We start from the raw sequence: 19,895 nt of genomic DNA on the forward strand, positions 1-19,895 counted from the left end.
GACATCAAGAACTGCATTAAGACTACAATTGGCAAGAATCAATGGCAAGTTAGGGTCAGTGTACTGTCAGTAAGTCCATGGGTCTGAAAGGAATTCATCCCAGAGCACTGAAGAAGCGAGTGGATGTTACAGTAAGACCCAGTTAGCCAACATTATTCCAACTTACAAGAAGGGCATGAGAGAAGACCCAGGGATGGGGTAGCCCTGTGAAACTTTAATTATATAGAAACTATAGACCTGTGAGTGTAACTTCAGTGCTTGGCAGGGATCAAAAAATCATCATCCTGGGCACTATGGAGAGGCATTTAAAGGACAATGAAATCATCAGGCACAGTCAGCATGGGTTCACAAAGGGAAAGTCCTGTCCAGTTCTCTTCAGTATTTTTATCAATGATCTGGATGCATGAGCTGCATGCACCATTAGTAAGTTTGCTGGTGATACACAACTGGGAGGTGTTGCTGACTTCATTGAGGGACAAGAGAACTTGTAGTTCTAAGTATAGTTTGGGAGAGAAGCGGCTGGAGAGCAGCCCAGCAGGAAGGGATGTGGGGGCGCTGGGTGGCAGCAGGCTCAGTAGGAACCAGCAGTGTCCCCCTGCAGGCAAGAGGGCAAACTGCATCCTGTCCCAGACTGCATCAAGCACAGCAAACCCAGCTGGTCAAAAGAGGTGATTATCCTGCTGGATTCAGCAGTAGTGCAGCCTTGAGTCCTGAGCGCAGCTCTGGGCCCCACCCTTTAAAAGGGATGCTCAGGTACTTGAATATGGGTGGTCAAATACTGGAACAACCTTCCTGGAGAGGTGGTCAATGCCTCAAACCTGTCAAGTGTTCCAGAGGTATTTGGACGATGCCTTCAATAACACATTTTAACTTGGTTAGCTCTGAAGTGGTCAGGCAGTTGGACTAGATGATCAGTGTAGGTCCTTTTCAACTGAATTGTTCTCTTAGTCCCATCTCATCAGTAGTATATGGAGGAGTCTGACAAGCAACAGCGTTAGGCTGGAGGATAATGCTGCTAGCAGACATTATTAGCACTGGTGGTACTGCATGTAGCAGAAAACTGAGCACAGGGTGGGTTTCTATTTGCTCCTAACAGGTTAGGAATAAGCTTATTCCAGGATTCATGTTTTGAATATCTAATCTAATCCTCAGACAAATTGTGTCATACGAGTCTGTTGTTAAGACTTGGTGGCTGCTTAGCTGATTAGAGTTGGTTGTATTTCTCTTAGTTTTGCCTTGTGGATCATGTATTTTGATATCCACAGTTGAGTTGATATAAGCAGGCCTTGAAAAGATGTTTTAGAAAGTTATGAATGTGCATCAGATGGGGAGATTCCCTGCCCTTCCCACTTGCTAACTATGAAATCCTGTATGAAGTACTGCTCAGGGCTGAGCTTGGTTTGTGGAAGGTGAAAATTTACGCCTCTTCTGGGGCAAGTAGTGTGAAGTGAAATCCTCAAGGAATTTGGGAAGATGCTCGAAAAGGGTGGGATCAAAAATCTGATTAAATGTCCAAACCTTTTTGAAAGAGGTTGGTGAGATTTGATTGTGCAACTCTTTCAGTGTCCTCTGATCATCTCAATCAGCAGAGGCAGTCAGCAGGAGCTGATGAAGAGTGGCAAAGGTTGATTCCTTTCAATATGAGGTCCTGGAGGTCTGTCACTTATTTGCTGCCTGTTCTTGTGCTTCTTGAGCTTGTGGTCACTTTTTTCTTACTTATATTACATGAACCAGGCCCTTGTTCACCATGAGGGTGGTTTCTCATGGCTACTTGCCCCATGCAAGCAACGATAGGAGCCATAACACTATTTAGCAGAGGCTCTGCTGAAGTGAGGGGTGTGCAGATCAAAGGCTTAGTTGCCATGGGACATGTTTGGTGCTTGAGCCTGTTCTTGGTGGGATTCTGAGCCGCAGCAATTGAGTTTTGGCCTAGGAGAGCTTTGCATAACTTGCATTTGCCTCTCAGCATCGTGTGTGCCTGTGGCTGGCCTCATCCTTTTTCCTGAGATGCTCTGAGAGCACAGAGCTGGACCATCAAGTGGACTATGGTGTATCCTTGTCTAGTGCCTTTGGAACAGGAGCCTTCTTGTCCTCATACCACCACCTCATAGCTTCAGGCTGTTTCCTAGCCTGAGAGCAGTCTTCATGTCCTCTCCAAAACTTCTTTGGAAAGAGATGGTGGCTGCCCTGTCCCAGAGGACCATTGTGTGGATGGGTCGTGTGTCCTGGGACCTGCATGCTGAGCTGCAGAGAGGAATGGGATGCAAGAAACTGGCCTCCATTCCTATTGTCTGTCTTTTGAGCTCCTCCTGCCCTCTATGTATAGGATCTGTGCACCGGGTTTGAGATTTGCTTGTTTGAAATTCAGGCCTTACAAGGGCTGGCATGTGGGGGGCCTGAGTGGTGGGAGCTTTTTGGGTGAAGGTCACAGTTGCCTAGTGAAGGTTGCGGGTTCAAAGCCTACTCACAGCTCAGGAGAACATAATCTTATTGTGCTTGGCTCTGCTGCTGGTCATGGCTCGCTTACCCTTCTTTACTAGCACTCATGATGATGTGACTTGATTGCATTGTATGTTACAAGGAGCAAGATCTTGGCAGAATTTGTCTTCCCTCCTCCACACAAGTGATGAGGCCTCCCCAGGTGCTGTCTCAAGTGTACACTTGAGTGTTTGAAACCTCTGCTTGGAGCTCGACAGATGAGGAATGAATATCCCATGCAAAAATGTCTCGCCTTCCCTGCCGGCAGTGGTTTAGCAGCACGTTGGGACCAGCTGTACAAACACAGAAGCACGGCATAGCCATTAGCACATTCCTCGGCAGTCCTCCTCCCCAGCACGTCCTCTCCATCTCTGGCTTTCTCTGAGTCGCTTTGACCTCAGGTCTTCAGATTATCAATAGGGTCTCTGCCTCTGGCCAGGGGTGGATGGCCAGTGAGACCCTTCCAGAAGCAGTTGCTGCCCCATCCTGCTGCAGAAGCAGAAGGGCAGCCAGCTATGGTACTCTTGACTTCTGTTCAGCCCTTGTTTCCCCACGTAGCTTTAGAGGACTTGATGTATGACTTGGGTACTTTGTATTTGGTAACAGGCCAGCTACTCTTCTCCAGAGTGGTCAACAGGGTCACTGCATTTGTTTTCTGCAGAAAACTGAGTTAAGTCCTTTGCTTTCTGTGCTCGTCTATAACATTGCCATATCTGAAAACAGTAGGCTTTGTCTTAACAGCTTGCACCACCTCACTTGCCTAGACAAGGTCTCTATTGCTCTTGAGCTGGCAATATGGAGCTGCTTCAACCTAGGAGAGAGGAGTGCTTGTCATTCAGCTTGTTTTATGCTGCACTTGGTCTTCTTTGGGCTCTGAAATAAATCACTGTTTTCCTAACACCAGCACAGAGTCCTATCCTGCTACTTTCCTGAGCATCCCTCAGGTGTCTGCCCCTAAGCATCCCTTTGTCCCCAGTCCCCGTGTGCCATGGTGATGGGCTGTCTGCAGGGCGCAGGGTGCTATGGGCTGGCCCTGAAGGGTAACAGTGATTATTCCTTTTTAGCCCACCCTCCCCCTGGTTGTTTTGAAAACTCCTTTCTCAAAGCGAGGTAGGCTTTGGTGGTTGTGCCAGTGACCTCAGCAGTTGGGGCAACAGTTGCCTGGGGGTTTTCCGTTTGGAGGAAGGTCCTCTTTTCCCCATGGATCCTGCTGCACCTATGTTCCTCCAGAAACATCAGGTACAGTGGTCTTCTTTCTTTCAAGTGACTATTGCTTTTCCAGCTGGCACAGCAGAAACTGACAACAAGGCATAGAAATGGCTTTCCTTTCTCTGTTGTTGCAAATAAATAACAAGAGCTCCTGCCTTGCCGGAGCTTCTTGCCTGGAAGTGGGGTAGGTGGCTTATAGAGGGGTCCACCACCTCTCAGAGATGTCAGGCTCCGCAGGGAGTTTGGAACACAAAGCCCTGGGACTACCATGGTCCCAAGTAGAGCAGATGATCAGACAGGCTCCCTGGGACAGGCTTGTGGCTTGCTTGGATGCCAAGTGGAGAGGAAATAGGGGCCTCACGGAGTGGCTCCAGCTGCCTGCTAAATGCAAGTTCACGTCCTGAGACCCTTTTCAAGGCACGCAGAGGAATATCTGCCTAGGGATGTCAGTAAGTAGTGAGTCCACAAAGCACTCTGTTTGTGTTAATCTTGTATGGCACAGAACGATAGTGCTCAGCACTAGCTAAGTACTGGGCAAATATTAGTGTCTATTTTTTTTTTCACTTGTTGCAGAAGCTGGAGCTGGAGCTTATAAGGTACTTGTTGCTTACCACTGGAGCTTATGAACTACTGTGTCTGTTCCTGTGGGAGAGCTAGCAGGAGCCTGGCTTTCTTCTTCCTGGGCCGCATCTATGGGTCTCAGGACAAGATGCTTCAGCACAGTAAATGGGAAAGCCCATTCTTATTTGTGTTTTGCATTTCTTCCCCCCCTGACACCAGTGTTAAAGGGTGTCCTGGTTAGTTGCTTTCCACACCTTCTACCCATAAAAGTCCCTCCTCCTAGAGGGGGTGACCTTGTGCCAGGAGTTGCAGCAGGGTGCAGCACACTTGTGTTAGCATCTGCTCTGGTGTCGGCTGCCCTCTTCCTGCAAGCAGTAGGCTCTGGGAAATGCCAGGCTGTTCATTACCGTTGCACTGTTCCCTACATAATGAGGTAAAATGAAAACACCTTCTCTTGCTGCAGCTATGTGATCTGGGAACTCATAAAGGCTAAAGCACTTTTAATTATGAGCTTGTTCCGATTATGCCCAGGCTTTCTGTTTCCTCCCATAGATAGGGCCAGCCCTCTGAGGTCAACATGACTTCAGTTACAGAACTTCTGGCACATGTAGTTAGGAAAACTGGACAGTTTCCCCTCCTGAAACTAGGCACCTGCAGTGTGTGATCTATTGCTCTCCAGAGACCCTTTCTCCTGGCTATAACGTTGCTGAAAACAAACACATTTGTTTCTGGACAAGAAAGAGCCTTTCTCATTTTTCCTGTGTCTCTGCAGTGCACCAGGAGCCCCATGCTCTCCTCCCAGCTGTGAGATGACAAGGTCTGATGGAGCAAGGTGCCTTAGCCTTCAGTTAGTTTAAACTTCTCACTCCTGCACCCAGAGTTGAGATTCCTTAAGATAGACTCATTCCCTACAACCTGACCTACAGCTCATGTGAAAATGACCTCTGAGTCCTTTCTGGAGAGGGAACAGAGGGGTCTGCAGGCAGAGTTTCAATCTGAGAGACCCTCTCAGTTCTCCAATCCTGCTGACTTGGTGTAAAAAGACAGGTCAGGTGCCAGAAGCCTTGTACAAGGGGTCTCTACCAGCACTGTGAGCACAAAAAAGTTCATTTTATTCTGGCTTGAAGCAGGATTATTGAGTAAGCTTTCAGTGGTGCTGCATCTCTGTCTCAGCACTGTTGCCCTGTGCTTTGCTGGATGCCAGTACAGCTGTAACGGTTATGGCCAATTAATTAGAACCGCTTCCCCTCGTTTTCCCCTTATAAATCACTTCCTCTTTAGTCAGCCCACAGAGAAAACAAGGGAAGAGTGAAATAAGTCTGAAGTAAAATATGAACCTCTCTTTTATTCCATAATTCAGACAACAGCAGTCTGTGGGACACCCAGGGAACTGGCTTTCTGAGCTTCTGCTCCACGAATTCACACTCTCTTTATGAGCCTCTTCAGGGCATAGAGTGAAGCTTTTAATGGCTGTTGCTGTTCCTTTTGAATGGCTGTGAAGTCTGGGTCATGGCAGATCAGAGTAAATCCCCCTCCTCTTCCCTGCCATCGGAGTTAGCTTTTTCCAAACTGCAGAGCTTGATGAGGGTGGGTCAGCTCGGAGCTCAACCATGATGAGGATCTTAATCAGGGCTCCAGCCAGTATGCTCACCCTAATTGGGCAAGAAGAATGGAGCAGTTTGTGCGCGTGTGTGTGTTTTGCTTTGTTTAAAGACTTTCAGGAAGTGACCTTCGGCCAGCTCCACAGGTAGGATGCTCTGCCACTGCCTAGAGGCGGGTCATCTCCACTCTCCATGGAAAACGAATCAGACTCTGATAACTGTGACCCTTTGTACTTAGCTGGTTAGAAGCTTTGTGTGATCTTGGCTTGGCCTCTTTACTATCCTAACTGAGGACTTTCGTCCATGCGCACCTCCCTATGAAAGGTCACGGTATGAATGTGGTTTGCCTATAAAGCAGTCAATGTGAGATGGTTGATGGCGTCCCACACAGGCAGGATAGATGGACAGGATGCACAATGCTCTTTGAGTGGGCGAAGGGAGAAAGAAATAACCCAGCTCTGCTTTCCAAATGTCTTTGGAAAGGTCCTTTGCCCAAGGGGCATTTAAGACGGCAGGGTGAAGGCGAGGCATAAGATATTGTTAGCTGTAGATCAAAAACTGTCCAAGAGGAGTGCACAAGATTGTTAAATGGCTGCAAAGCTCCAGCCAACTAGAACTCTGCCACTATCTCTTTGCTCTCTGCATCTTTCTTTTGCATGTTCATCCTTTACCTGTGCTCATCATATGAATGAATGGTCTAGTGCCCCGAACCTCATGGCATCTCTTGTGTCTAGAGGAAAGCTGGAAGCTGTAGCAGATGGGTAAGCCTGAAGAGCCTCTTCAGAACTGAAGAACTGACAGGTATCTCTTACATGCTGCCCCCAGTAATATGTCTTTGGGTCTTCCTGTATGGACTCTCCATAGGTTAAAAGGCAGCAGGCCAGCAAGCCTTCGCAAATCCTATTTGGCTGACCTGGTCAACTGTGCTAGCAGCAGTGATTCCTACCATCAGTCCCAATAGTTCTGGAGAGGGCCTGGGCAGATCTTCAAAAAGCTGTTCTGGTCTAGACTCAAAGTGCCCCAGGAGGTAGAAGACATATCTATAATGCAGAGAGCATCCATCTACAAGGTGGGTCAGATTGGAGAGCCTGGCCATTGGTGTCACTGCCCTGGCGTGTGAAATGGTCAAGAGAATCTCCTGATCCCAACCCCAGGCTATTGATATGCTGCTCTTGGTTATTGCAGGATGCTGTTGAATGGAGCGACTGGTCTTTCTCCAGCCCTGTAATTCTGAAGATATGCTGTCTCCTGTTGTCTGTGAGCTATTATTTCCAGCCTTTTTGGCTTCCCAGAAACTTTTGTAAGCATCCTCTAGCTAGCAATGATCCATGTAGCATAGATACTTCCTAAAGCTTTCATGAAAGGGGATGTCTGGGCACTATGTGAACTACATAGTTTCTCTTTTATCCAAAATTTAGAAAGCTTAAACAAAATAGCCCCTTGGCATTGTTCCTAGGAAACCACTCACCAGGCAGTTGGAAATAATCATACAGATAATTCACTTGAATGCAGCCAATAGGCATATTTTTGTCTTCTCTTTCTATTTCAAAAGAAATTGGAAAGACAGGCAGTGTTACTGTCTTTTGAGAAAAGGCAGAGGGTTGCACAGGCAGCAATTCTTATACTTCTTTTGTCGCATTAAGGGGAAAATGACAAACCCCAAACAAAACAACAAACCAAGAACCAACCTGCAAGTAGAAGTAAGTGAATTCTGTTCTTTTTCAATATAGAACAAACTTCACTCGTATTTCTTTTTTTTTCTTCTGTGAGAGTATCCAAAGACTGTTTGGAGCTCTAATGAGAGATCTTTTAAGGTTTTTGTTTTGGAAAGGCGTCAACGAAGAAGTTTGGGAGGGAAGCAAATTTTACCTGACATGGTTGTATTGTTGCAGTCTTCTCTCCCTTCCCCCCGCCCTAAGTTTTCATCTTCTAAAACTACAGATTTTAATTAAAAAAAATAAAAAAAACACTAAAAAAAAGAGGGAGGGGGAAATTCTTGGCCTTTCAGCTCGGCAGCACATACAGACAAATAAATTAAAAAGTGGGAGAAGTGGAACTAACCCAATAATCCGTGAAAACCTAATTTCCCTCACAAGCGTCGCTGACGCAAGCATCTCCCCTCTCCCTTCCTCTTCTCCAGTTCAGGGGCAGTGATTGGAGAAATTGGCTAACAAGATCAGAAAATTTAATTACCGTTCTGCCTCCCCTTCCCAAGAAATTGGATGTCACACTTCCTTGTAGCCTGCTTTTAAGATGTGCTGCAGACGGTTTTCACATGACTTGAACCTGACTCCCTGCCCTCTTCCTCCACCTTCTTCCCCCTGTTCCCCATCGAAATATCCATCCAATACAGCTAATCCTTGGACCAGGAGCTGAGATTTGAGAGAGAACCCAGCTGTATTGAAAGCTATGGTAAAACTCTGCCTGGCCTAAATGGAGGCAGGTTTTTTTTTCCTGGTATTGGAGGAAGCATCAAAAGGGAGCAAGGAGGGTTTGGGATGCACCATGGAGCATCATCTCTAGGTGTTCCCCATCTCTTCATTTTATGCTGGAACACGACAGGGTCAGACACGGCTTTGGATCTACATTATTTTTGCTCCTCTGGTTTTATGCCTGGGCTGCAGACAGCACAAATAAGAATCTTCCTGTCTATTCAAGCTTCAGATCTCAGACACAAACTTTGTCTTTTACCCTCCTTGCTCCCAGGCTGAGACTTTTGTGGTGTGGATACCAAACAGGAGAGGCTGTTTCTGCTTGGCTGTCACAAGGGCCCGGCAGGGCAGAGATGAATGCAGTGCAAAAGAGAGGAAACATGGCTTGCTTTGTAATGTAATTTCTATCATTGGAAAGGATCTCACTCGTGTAATTAACTAAAAAGGAGGCTGTTCTGCATAACACAAGCCTGTTGTATCCAGCTCAGCAGGCCTGGTGACCCAGGCTTTGGTCTCCTGGCTGGCGATGTCAGCAGCATCCCTTGGTAGCGAGCAGCCACGCTGGAGACAGCTGCTCTATTTATTTTTCCATTTGTATTCCCAGCATGTCCTGTTCTATGCTAACTGTAAGCCTGGCTTAGAAATTCAGTGCAAGCACCTTATCAGATAATGAGTAATGATTTATTGAACATATGGGTAAACAGCATAGATAAGATATAAATACACTTCGGAAATGCAGTTGCATTTGTAAGAATGCATACCAAATCAGCCCTGTGGCTTTTGGCTCTGCTTGCAGCTGCCACAAAGGCATCTTCTGCATGGGCTGCCATGCATCCCTGCAGGTCCCCCTCTGTGCACGCGCATGCCCGTAGGAAAAAACTAAGGACAAAGTGTGAGGGCAAAGTCATCTGCCAAGATATACTCCAAGGGATATAGGCATTTATTTGTTCTTCCTCTAGGAGCTGGCCTTGTGTGGGTTGAAGTGGTGTGAAGTGCATCCCCACCCAGGTAAATGTCTACTGCTGGGGGCACCTGGATGCAGAACAGGCATCTGATGGCACATACTGTGCTTGTCCTGAGGACACAGAGGTGCTGGGCCAGGTTTGCAGTGCCTGTGCTGAAGCCTTTGCTTCCACAGTTGCACATCAACTGGAGCTCAAGTCATGGTGAAATCCCTCTGAATATGTGTGTGTGTGATGTTATATTTCTGACTGCAGCATAGACGAGCTGCGTTATCCGAGCCAAAATTTGAATTCTGATGTGATTTTAAACAAAATTGAAGGTGGTTCACTCACTCTAAATAAGCCAACACTGTGGAAACAGCATGGCTTATGCCAGCTGGGGTCTGGGATAAGGCAGGATGAAGACATGGGTCACAGTTGCTCTGTGCATGGTGCAGAGACCTCAGCCTGGCATGGGGGGGCTAGTGCCAGTTTATGGAGAAGGTGCTCATGCTGCTTATGCCTTTCATGTGTATGAACTAACTTGCCACGCTCTGCCTCACGTGTTTTGTGTGCTGCACAGCTTACAAGTTTGCTTTGTGAGCGCATCGGTACCTAATTTTTGCAGGTAGCACTGTGACTGCCTCTGGGGAAAGATGGAGGGTTAAACAGAGGGTTATGTACATGAATGTGGTGACTAGTGCTATTTGTGATGTCCTGCATGTGGAAAAGCTAATTTGCTTTCCCTTTTGAAGTAACTCATTCTCAGCAAATACCAGCTCACAAGCCCTGCTTGGCTAGACTAACAGCTGCCCTTGTGCTGCTCAATGGGTCTGCCACATTTTTGCTGCTGAGTTTGCAGTAACTGCTGGTGGAAACCCTATTGAAGATCCAGCATACTATTGCTCATTTAAGAGTCATCCATAGCTGTGGCAAGAATCCACCTCCGTAATCCTCTGGTATCCACTTATACTCCTCTGTACATCTTCTCCTACATGGTGTCAACTGCCTAAAGTGATCTCTCCCTCTGCAGTGCTACCTGCTGAGATGCTTACAGTTCCCCTTTGCAGACAGAGTAGAAGGCAAGCCAATATTATTTGAAGCACACCCCCCCCCCCCCAAGGTCACAGATGAATGATAGCTGTGCTTTTCCCACCTGCTTTAACCATCAGTCACCAAAGGCAGTGATGTTCGAATCCCCTAAACGAGAGGAAAGTCAAACCGCACTGAGTGGATTGTTGCGCGTCTGAGCCACAGCCATGGAAGAGTTGTAAAAGACCTGGCTAACCCAGGGATATTTTAGTTCAGGGCCTGGCATTTTGCTTGTTGTGATACCAACTTTCAGAGGTGGGGAGGTGGATAGAGGTGGTGCTGGCTTTTTCCTACCTAAGGTGTGATAATCCTTGAAGCTGCAGGGGGACACAGCTCTAGCATGTATGAGATCACCTTTTGAGTGCAGGGGGATGGTGTAATGGATGACTGTGGGAATACAGCTATTGTGGGGTTTCCAGCTTTGGTGGAAAGAGGTTTGGGGTTTTGTTTTGCTGCGTTGTTTGTTTTCTTTTTCATGGGCTCTGCAATAGTGACTGTGGCATTGCTTTCCGGAGGCTTTTGTGGAGACTTTGTGTTTCGCCTTATTTTTTTCTATCTTTAGGGTTTTTCAGTGTCTCACTGTGTGAATGCCTTTCTCTCACTCCCCCTCTGTTTGTGCTCATCATCCTCTTGTTTTTCCTCAGCAGGCCCAGTTCAATGTCATGCAACTTCTGGGCTAAAAGGTAAATTACAAAAGCCCAGGGACTGAGAGCTTGATAAAGCTTTGCGATCCAATCTGTTGGGGAATACAGCTGCAGAGAGAATTTGATTTGCATACATTTCCTACCCTGAATTCCTCTGGTGCTATTAGGAGTCACCATAGCTAACACAGTCTCTGAACTGTGGGGCTTATATGCATGCAGAAGTATACCTATTTGCTTCCTTGGACAGAGATTTACTGAAGCGTTTTTTTGTGTTATTGTCCACCCTACCCCTCCTTTTTTCTTCCCCATCAGAGGATTTTGTGCTGCTGTAGAAACTCTTTAATCTGAGTTAATTCTTTGATGAAGCTTCACAAGACAATAGAAAAAGAGAGCACTGCTCTGGGGAGAATCCTTCCTGCTCAAAAAAAGGTAGAAATCGTGCTCACTTGGTGAGGTGGTGCAGCCAGAAGGCAAAGAGCTTTGCTTGCTGCTCTCATGGTGTTATTTCAGTGGTGGATACCAAGACGTGAGTGCTGCTCCAGGCAGGAGGAAGATTTGGGAAAGATAGGTTGCCTGGGGGTTGTGTTTCAGCATGGGGGAGAATTCAGGTGATGATTATCAAAGTGATCATGGGGAGTTGCCTGGGTGGAGGGATGTGGGCCATGTACATTTTCCTTGCTGAGATGCTCAAGGAAGTGGCTTAGAGATCACAGTGGTATGGGTGGTGGGAGGACAACCCCATGGCCTCCATTAGTTTTGAGTGAGACTCCTTCAATTTTAGCCGGATCCAGGGGCTGCTAGTAAGACACATGTCTGGAAGTTTTAAACCTGAGCTCCTCTTCCACAAGGTCTGTTGGCTTTCGCATAACAAATCAGTGCATGTAGCCATGGATTCTGGTCCTGCCGCATCAGACTCCTCTAGCTGATCTTCACCTTGGTGAAGCATCCACCAACTGAAGCTATGTGCCAGAGTCATGGGCTCTGCAGTATCAGCTCCCGTGGGAAAGTTAGCAAGCTGCATCTTGTTGGCTTGGTCTTCCCTCCTTCCGCTTCTTGTGCCGGACTGCCCCATTAATTGATTACTCCACTGTTAAGCTGTTGCTTCTGGGGCTGAATGTGTGGAGTTAAACCGTGAGAGCAGAAGAAAGGGAACAGTGATTCTGAGTGCCAGGCTCGCATCTGAAAGATTACAGCACAATCTAATGAGCTCATTAATTTCATTTCATTAACCAAACAGTGCTTGTGAAGAATGGCAAATATTTAAAGAAGCGCAGCAGGGTCAGAAACACATTTAATTAATGTTGTCACATGATACTGAGAACAGGAGGGGGGAATAAATCCTGATGCTATATATTAACATCCATGGTGACTTCTCTTTTATATGTAATGTGCTGCTTGGGTTAAAGTCCTCTCGCTCTTGTGTGTCTGCCTGGCTCCTATTATCACCGTGCCTGAGCAACTCCCTGACTTGAGTGTGTTTTCCCTTCCTCCCAGGTTCTGTGGAAGTAAGGCAGTGCTGTTACCCCGTTTAGAGGGGATCACTCAAGAGGGGAAGGCTCCACAGTTGTGCAAAGGGTCTGTGGCAGATGATGCTGGTTTCTCTGTAGCTCTTCCCTTTGGTCGGCCATGCCTACGGGATTATCACAGTAAATTAATGATAGTCCAAGCTTGTCAGCTTCCTGTTAATCCAGCTGGGTGCCCTAGGTGCCACAGCATGATTGAAATCAGAAACACACATAAATGACAGGGAAAAGAGGGTCAAATACTTTCTCAAACACTCTGAGGTCCAGTGCAGTTAGCTTGGCTATTTGTAGAGGTGGGTGTAAGTCTCAGCAGTTACAAAGCGGGTTCTTACTCCATTTTCTTCCATGTCTAAGGAAATGTGAATCTGCGGTTTTTGGCATGAACCAGCTATGTATATTATTAAACTGTGGTGTTTAGGTCGGCTTTTTTAAAAGCTCATTTTGATTTGGGGGAGGATATCGCGTTTGTGGTTCTGTGGTTAGGTCTGCTGTGAGGCATCTGATGGAAACTACATACTGCTTTTCTGATTGTCCTGGTACACTCTGCTTGTCCTGGTACACTCTGCTTCTTTGGGAAAACTGAATGAGGATGGATACTCAGAATGCACCTGAAGGTCTGGGTGTCTCACTTGGCAAATTATTTCTGTGGTTTCCGGCTCAAGAATCAGCCCAGCTAAAACGATCTGAGAGGGGATGGAACTGTAGTTTTACCCTGAAATCTGCTGGCACTCCTGTGTTTGTGCATGTACAACTTTGCCATATGTTGGGATGCTCTTAGCTCAGCTAAAGGGCCTTGCTTTTGGGAGGGCAGGAGGTGGCTCTGATATAAGGTGGTCAACTGAGCTTGCCTGCGATGTTGATAGGGCTAAGCCTGCAGAACTGTGAAAATCAGCTTGTGCAAGGAATTGTAAAACTAAGTCAGCTTTGCTGTTAATGGTTAATGTGACAGAGTGCTCAAAAGAAGCTGTGCCCTCTTGACCTGCCAATACTGCATCATTTAAATCGATGGATCACCTACTGCAAAGCGCAGGTGTGAATTGTTTTTAGCTAAAAGTCTGAGCAAGATGGCTGCAAAAACCTTTCCGAGGCTGTGGCTGCCTCAGGAGACCATTTCATCCTGTCAGCACATCTCAGGTTTTCACCCCTTCCATTGCAAGCCTCTTGGAGCAGAGCTGGTGTCCAAGCAAGGATGTGCCTATGAAGGCAGGTCCATTTTTATCTTGCCATAAAAGCCAATACACTATACTTGACCGTATTCTTTAGTGGTGATTATATATACCAACATTAAAGAAGTGTCTGCTGTTAATGCAGTATTGATAGTGAGAGGAGTTCAAAGGAGTGGTGCTTTCCGGCTGGCCAGGTAGAGAGCAGGCAGAGCCGGGGTGTGCAGTAAGGTTGCTGTCATTAATTGCTGCAGCAGGAGGAAGCAACTAGGCTGAAAGGCCGAGCATAAATTGCATCTATGAATTAGTCCTTCGGTGACAGCTTTGTCCAACAGCTTTCTCTGCATTGCCTGGCACTTCCACAGGCAATCACAAGTGGCTGGGGAGTGGAGGAAGGCAAAGAGCAGGACGAGAGTGTCTCCTTTCGCTTTGCTCTATGGCAGTTTGCCCATTACCCCATTGCTCACCCCTCAGCTTATCATTACTTGATTCTTCTTTATTGCAATAAAATGAAGCTGTGCTGAGGGCTTGTGAGTTCATCCTGAATCATGCAGTGCTAGCCCATGTGGCTGGAGACCAGGTGCTTCCCGATGTGCTCTCTAGGCAAACCCTGCTGCTGCTGCACAGCTGGGATGGATGTGGTGCCTGGCCAGTGCTGAAGTGCTCACCATCGCAGCATGAGGCTGTGCCAACAGGATGAGGGATTTGTCCTGCTGTGCTGGGGACTCACAGCAGTGTTGGTGGCCCAGATGAAGTTCCTTGGGAGTCAGCTGCTGTTATCTCTCCGTGAGAGAGAGGACAGAGTGCCCATTGTTGCATTGAGACTGGATTGCAGCAGAAACATCTGCTGATGTAAATTCCTGCTGTTTGTTTGATTGCAACCTTTCTGTTCACCTGTATGGAAACTCTCTGCAATGAAGCAATGGAGCCTGTGTTCTTGGTTGGCAGATGATGTCTGCAGGGGGCCCTGGGGCTTGTACCGGATGAGTATGTGATTAGTGCCTAGGAGGTATATCATAACAGTTTCCATGGTGAGTTGGTTTCAGTGTCCCTTCCCGTTTCTGACATATGGGCCTTGGGCAGGTCCAGCTTGTGTCTGGTTCTTGGGTGGATGGTGCTGATATCCAGCCCAGCAGGGGAAGAAGCAAAATCCCTCCCTGCTACAGGGCCTGCTGCAAAAACCTTGGAAAGAGCAATGGTACAGCATGACCTGGGGAAAGCTCCCTCCAGGTCCAGCATAGCTGTAGGACAAGAGAGGTTTTTGTCTGGGCTGAAGTCATGGCCCAGGGCAGGAGGTGTGAACTGTGGGGAACCTGGCAGGGCTGAGATGGGTTTAGTTGATCTTGCCAAGAGCTTGTGATATGGGGAGGCTGATAGCATTTCTGTGGTCTTGGTGACATGTGTTGCCCTTTCTCAGGACAATCCATTTTTATCCTGTCTTTGGAACTGGCAACCAAGCTGTCCACTGCATCCTGCTGATCTGCTTCTCTCATGCCTGGGAAAAAGAAAACTCATCCTCCTGCATGAAATCACAGGGACAAAGGTTTCTGTTGGCCAAGGAAGTAGCTGTGCCTTTCAGTCAGAGCTTTGCAGTGATGCTGCTTTGAGGATCATAGTTTACTATACTGCCATTTGAAAATATCTAAGCAGTGCTTCCCCATCGCTTCCTGGCTCCCTAAAAGGCCAGGTCACACCAGGGATGTGACAGATTGCCTGGTGACCTGGAAGGATATCAAATCGAAGGATTGAGCTTTCAGAGGGGGTTTGTCTGGGGAACTTGTGGGTAGGGAAACAAAAATCTTTCCAAATACCAGTGCTGTCTGTTGTGCTGCTTCTCGGAGGGAGAAACTGTAGTGAAAGAGCACCTGACAGCAAAATGCTTCCTGAACTGCAGCTATTTCACATAATTCCCTTTCCCAGCCTCTTTGACTAAGTATTTGACCATCTTTGAAGGTGTTACCTAGTTCACTGATGTCATCTATGAACAGATTTTCTTACCCTACACTCTGAAATTTGGACCACGGCCAGAAGTTTGCTTATCCTTTTTATAATTGAGATGCTTGAATCCCTGTCAATTGACCAGCTTGCGAAAGTGGAACAAACGTTTCTTTTAAACCTTTCCAGCCATATTGCAAAATCAGAATACTTATGGGATTGGGGAAAAAAAAAAAAAAAAACAAACCCAACCTTAGCTTTGCCAGCAGAAAACTGAAAGGTAAAACATAAACCCGAAAGTGTGGAATTCAACAGAACTTAAAATAATACTGTTACATTTTTTGTTTGCCTTTTCAGAGAGAGAGAGAGATTCCTTGCTCGTGCAAAGAAAGGCAAAGATTTTTCTCCCCAGCTCTAGCAGTGGCACCTTCTGCTGTCAGAATTGATGGCTTAGATTCTCAAGATACTTCAAGCTTCAATATTTATGCTCCTTAATTGAGGTATTACAGAAACTACAGAGTTTTTTGGTGTTTTGTACATCCTTTTTGTTGCTTTCCATGGTTCAGCAGTTGCCTCTGTGGGTGAACTTGGGGCTCTACCCAAAAGGTAAACAGAAATACTTAGGAAAGAAAGAAAGCGAGTCTAAATATAAATCTGTCAAAATTAGACTTGCTCTACAGTGGCATTAAAGGGAATCAGTTGATTGGTGGTATCCGTGTCTGAAGAGCTAAGAGAGGGAGGCGGGGGGAATATCATGGCTGTCAACATCAACAGCTGTGGTGCCAGGTGTCCGTTATGGATGTGGAGACAGATCATGGAATCATATTATAGAATGGTTTGGGTTGGAAGGGATCTTAGAGATCATTGTGGTTCTAACCCCTCTGCCAGATCAATGAACTGTGAAGAGAAACAGCACGGGTGAAGCCCTGGCTCTTCAGAAGTACAGGGCAAAAATCACAGAGGCTTCCATGGATTTCACCCTTGGGGGGGAAAGAAAAAAGGCATTCTTTTTCTCCAAGTTGGCCCAAGCATTTACTTGTCCTCCAACTCAAGTTATCAGTTGTCAGCAGTTTTGCTTTTCAAGAGGTGCCAAGTATGTGCCTTCTGAAAATCCAGCTTCTTTACTCCAAGGAAACATGCACCCAAATGCATGGACAGCTTTTGAGATGCTTGACCTTGCAGAAAGCCACTGACAGTGGTTTTCCAACCAGAACTTTGCACTGGTTTTGGTAGCCTGGAACTTGGTCTATAAAACACTGTGCTTCCCTTCACATGGCTCTTCCCATGCATCTCTCCTGAGGCACTCTGGCACTCATTTCAGTTCACAATATGTTGAGCTGTGCCTGAAGAATTTTAATTTTCACTACTTTTTTTGGTTTTTACCAATGAGGAAAAAAAATCTTTTTGTTTCTTAGGGAAAAGTTCAGACAAAAAAATGGTTTTCATTAGAAATTCCCACAGGGAAAGAGTAGGAGACAAAATCCTATTTTCTGACTAACTCTTGTTTCAAATACCGAGGCAAAGTGAATCTTTTATAAGCCCTTTTAGAGGAGGGATTGTAAACAGAATTGTCCATTAAAATGGAAAACGTCTTGCACATCCTAAAGTGTGCTGGGCCATTGTTGTAGAGGGGTTGCTACCACTCCACCTCTTCTAATTAAATACTAACGCACTACATTTAAGCAAAGCCTTCAGGCAAGCTTTCCATATTCATAAGGCAATGGCTTTATCAGGAAAGGAAGCATTTTGGGGAAATGTCAATATGAATATTACAGTCTCTTTGCTCTTTGCATTGTCCCCTAAATTGTCAAAGTGAAGTTGTAGGAGATAATGTGCAATTATGCTGTCACTAAAGTTTGCAGAGCCATTTGCAGGAGCTTCTGAGAGAGATCCTTCTAGGCACAGAGGGGCTGCATGCTTCCATCTCTCTACAGTGCTTCAAAATGGACTGAAAACTGTTTCACTCTGTGTGTGCGATGTTTGGGAATGAGGCATTCTCACTGTCCTCTTTGGTCATGAGAGCATGACAGACATTGTGACTGTCGGCTTCCAAAGACTGATCTTGATAACTCACATACCTGCTTTCAGGAATGTCCTTGGGTCTCCTGGGCAGTCACAGCCTCCGTGACTCAGAGGCATCCAATGCCACCCCAAGGACACAGCAGCAATGCTCCTGCTCCTCTAGCTGGTGGGTTATCTGGTGGGTGGAGAGCTGGGGATCCCATTTTTGAGCAACCTGCTCTAGTGGAAGGCGTCCCTGCCCATGGCAGGGGGGGTTGGAACTGGATGATCTCTAAGGTCCTTTCCAAGCCCAAACCGCTGTGTGATTCTATGACTCTATATTTCCATAGTCTTACCTTGCTACTCCTTGCACAGGGATCAGGTCTGGGACAGTCTTGGGCAAGAGGCGTTTTTGAGCTCAGGAGCTGAGGGTTTTACTCACCTCCATGCTGAAAAAAAACTTTCTCTCGTCACATGCTGTGTTTCTTGTTTTAATTACTGACAGGTTCTGTGGAGGACTATTTAGCAATAGCATGGAGGCTGGTGCCTTGCTTGCTGTGGTACTTTACAGCCCTGGGGACAGGCTTCCTTTGCCTCTTTTGTTTTTGTGAGTGATATTCCCATTTAGGGATAAAAAATATTTTTTATTCCATTTATTATTTATTTCTCCCATTTAATATTAAAACATGGTCAATCTTTAAACCACATGCTTTGTAATGGCCGGAGCCAGGAAAGCTAGTGAGCCAGAGGCAGCATGGATAAAACACAAGGATGGCTGGTGGGTATGGGAGACCATGATGGGGAACAGGTTTAACTGCCCTATTGTGGCTAGGGTGAGTTAACCTCTTCCTTGCTGCTGGGATATGCAAGAGTCTGTCCTGATATCTTTTCCAGCTGGAATAAAGTAGGTGCTGAGTGGCTGGTGCAGCAGTCTGGAGTTGTGTTTAGTTAGCATCCATATGGGCTTGTACAAGGTGTCGCTTGCAGCCAGGACCTGGGATTGGTGACCCAGTAGGTCTCTCCTTAATTCTCTCTGAATTTTCCCTCTCTGAGAAGGCAAAATCTATTTGTGCTTGACAGACGTATTTGTACAGCAGTATGGAGCCAGGCTAATGTGTAGCTGGGATCATTTGAGTTTGCAATGAAGCCCCTTCAGAGAGTTTGGGAGACCTTAGAGCAAGGGGCTCCTCTACTCTGTGCTGTGCTTGGAAGCCCCTGGTTGGGCTGCTTGGGGCTGTACTGAAGCTTGCTTTCTCTTTCTCCTAGGGTACAAGGCTGATCTGCTTGCTTATGTGATGCTGGGTGTAGTGGCTGAGCTTCATATACTGGCTCCTGGTAGCAAAGATGAAGCTGCTGGGTGTGAGTGCGAGAAGGTGAAGGAGCTTGGAGGAGCAGTAGGTAAGAAAAACCTTCTGTTGTCAAGTGGAGTAGTTCTATTGCGAATCTTAATGGTATTTACTGTGTTTTCCTAGAGCCCTAGAGCCAGATTTTGTGTAGTTCAGCTGTCACTAAAAAGCAAATGTACATTTCTAGCTATCGTGGCCTTGTTGACATCCTGGAAAGTGAGATTCCTGAGCATGAAAGAGCCAGCAGGCAAATACCCACTCCCCAAAGTGTGCTGTCTTCAGGTACTGGAGCAAAACTTGGCAGGTCCAGGAGGCCATGCTTGGGTTCATTGGTACTGAATATCTGCCCAAACTCTCCCCAGTTTGTTCAGGCTGTTTCCAAGGCCCACAAGGCTTGGCCTGAAAAACTATTATTAAATGGCATTGATCTTGGTGATAGTGAGCTGTTTCATTTAATTGTTCTCTCTTTGTTTCCTGGGCTTTTTCGTTCATTCTTTGCCATACAATCCTGTCCTTGCTATTGCAGCCTTACCAAGATTGTCACCATCTGTGAGGTCCCTCTTGCTGGCATGGCAGGATGGTGCCTGGGGAGCATCTCCATGAAGCCCCATCTATCCCCACGGGCAGCATGGGACATGTTGTATGTGCCAGGCTTTCTACTGGCAAAGGGAAAATAGAAGGACTGTCAGGATGTGGCTTTTTCCTAGGGGATGGAGAGCAAAAGATATCCAGGGCATCAGGCACAGTGAGACTGCTGCTGGGCATAGGGAGAAGCCTTTGAGAAAACGGTGCCTGCTCTCCCTTCTGCTGTCTTTGTCTGGGATTTTTCCCCTGTTCCCATTAAGACAATTAAATCAGAGGTTATGATTGCGGGTGGGGGGAGGAGAAGTGTCAGACAGCCCTCCCTGGGTGGGGTCCTTGTACCTTCCTTCCTCCCACAAATGCCACCTCTGAGCAGGCGTCCGGTCT

At 46.7% G+C, this 19,895-nt stretch overlaps 1 long non-coding RNA gene across 1 annotated transcript in view; it reads left to right on the forward strand.

Annotated features, from left to right (window-relative positions):
* The window catches only part of LOC136012199 (uncharacterized), a 65,427-nt gene extending 46,089 nt beyond the window's left edge, over positions 1 to 19,338 (forward strand). The window contains exons 2-4 of the long non-coding RNA XR_010611608.1: positions 15,937 to 16,079; positions 18,847 to 18,978; positions 19,114 to 19,338. This is a non-coding gene — a long non-coding RNA (uncharacterized LOC136012199). The remainder of the gene's footprint in view (positions 1 to 15,936; positions 16,080 to 18,846; positions 18,979 to 19,113) is intronic.
* Positions 19,339 to 19,895: the final 557 nt, after the last annotated feature.

The sequence above is a fragment of the Lathamus discolor genome, chromosome 3 (assembly GCF_037157495.1).
Source record: "Lathamus discolor isolate bLatDis1 chromosome 3, bLatDis1.hap1, whole genome shotgun sequence".
Taxonomy (NCBI): domain Eukaryota; kingdom Metazoa; phylum Chordata; class Aves; order Psittaciformes; family Psittacidae; genus Lathamus; species Lathamus discolor.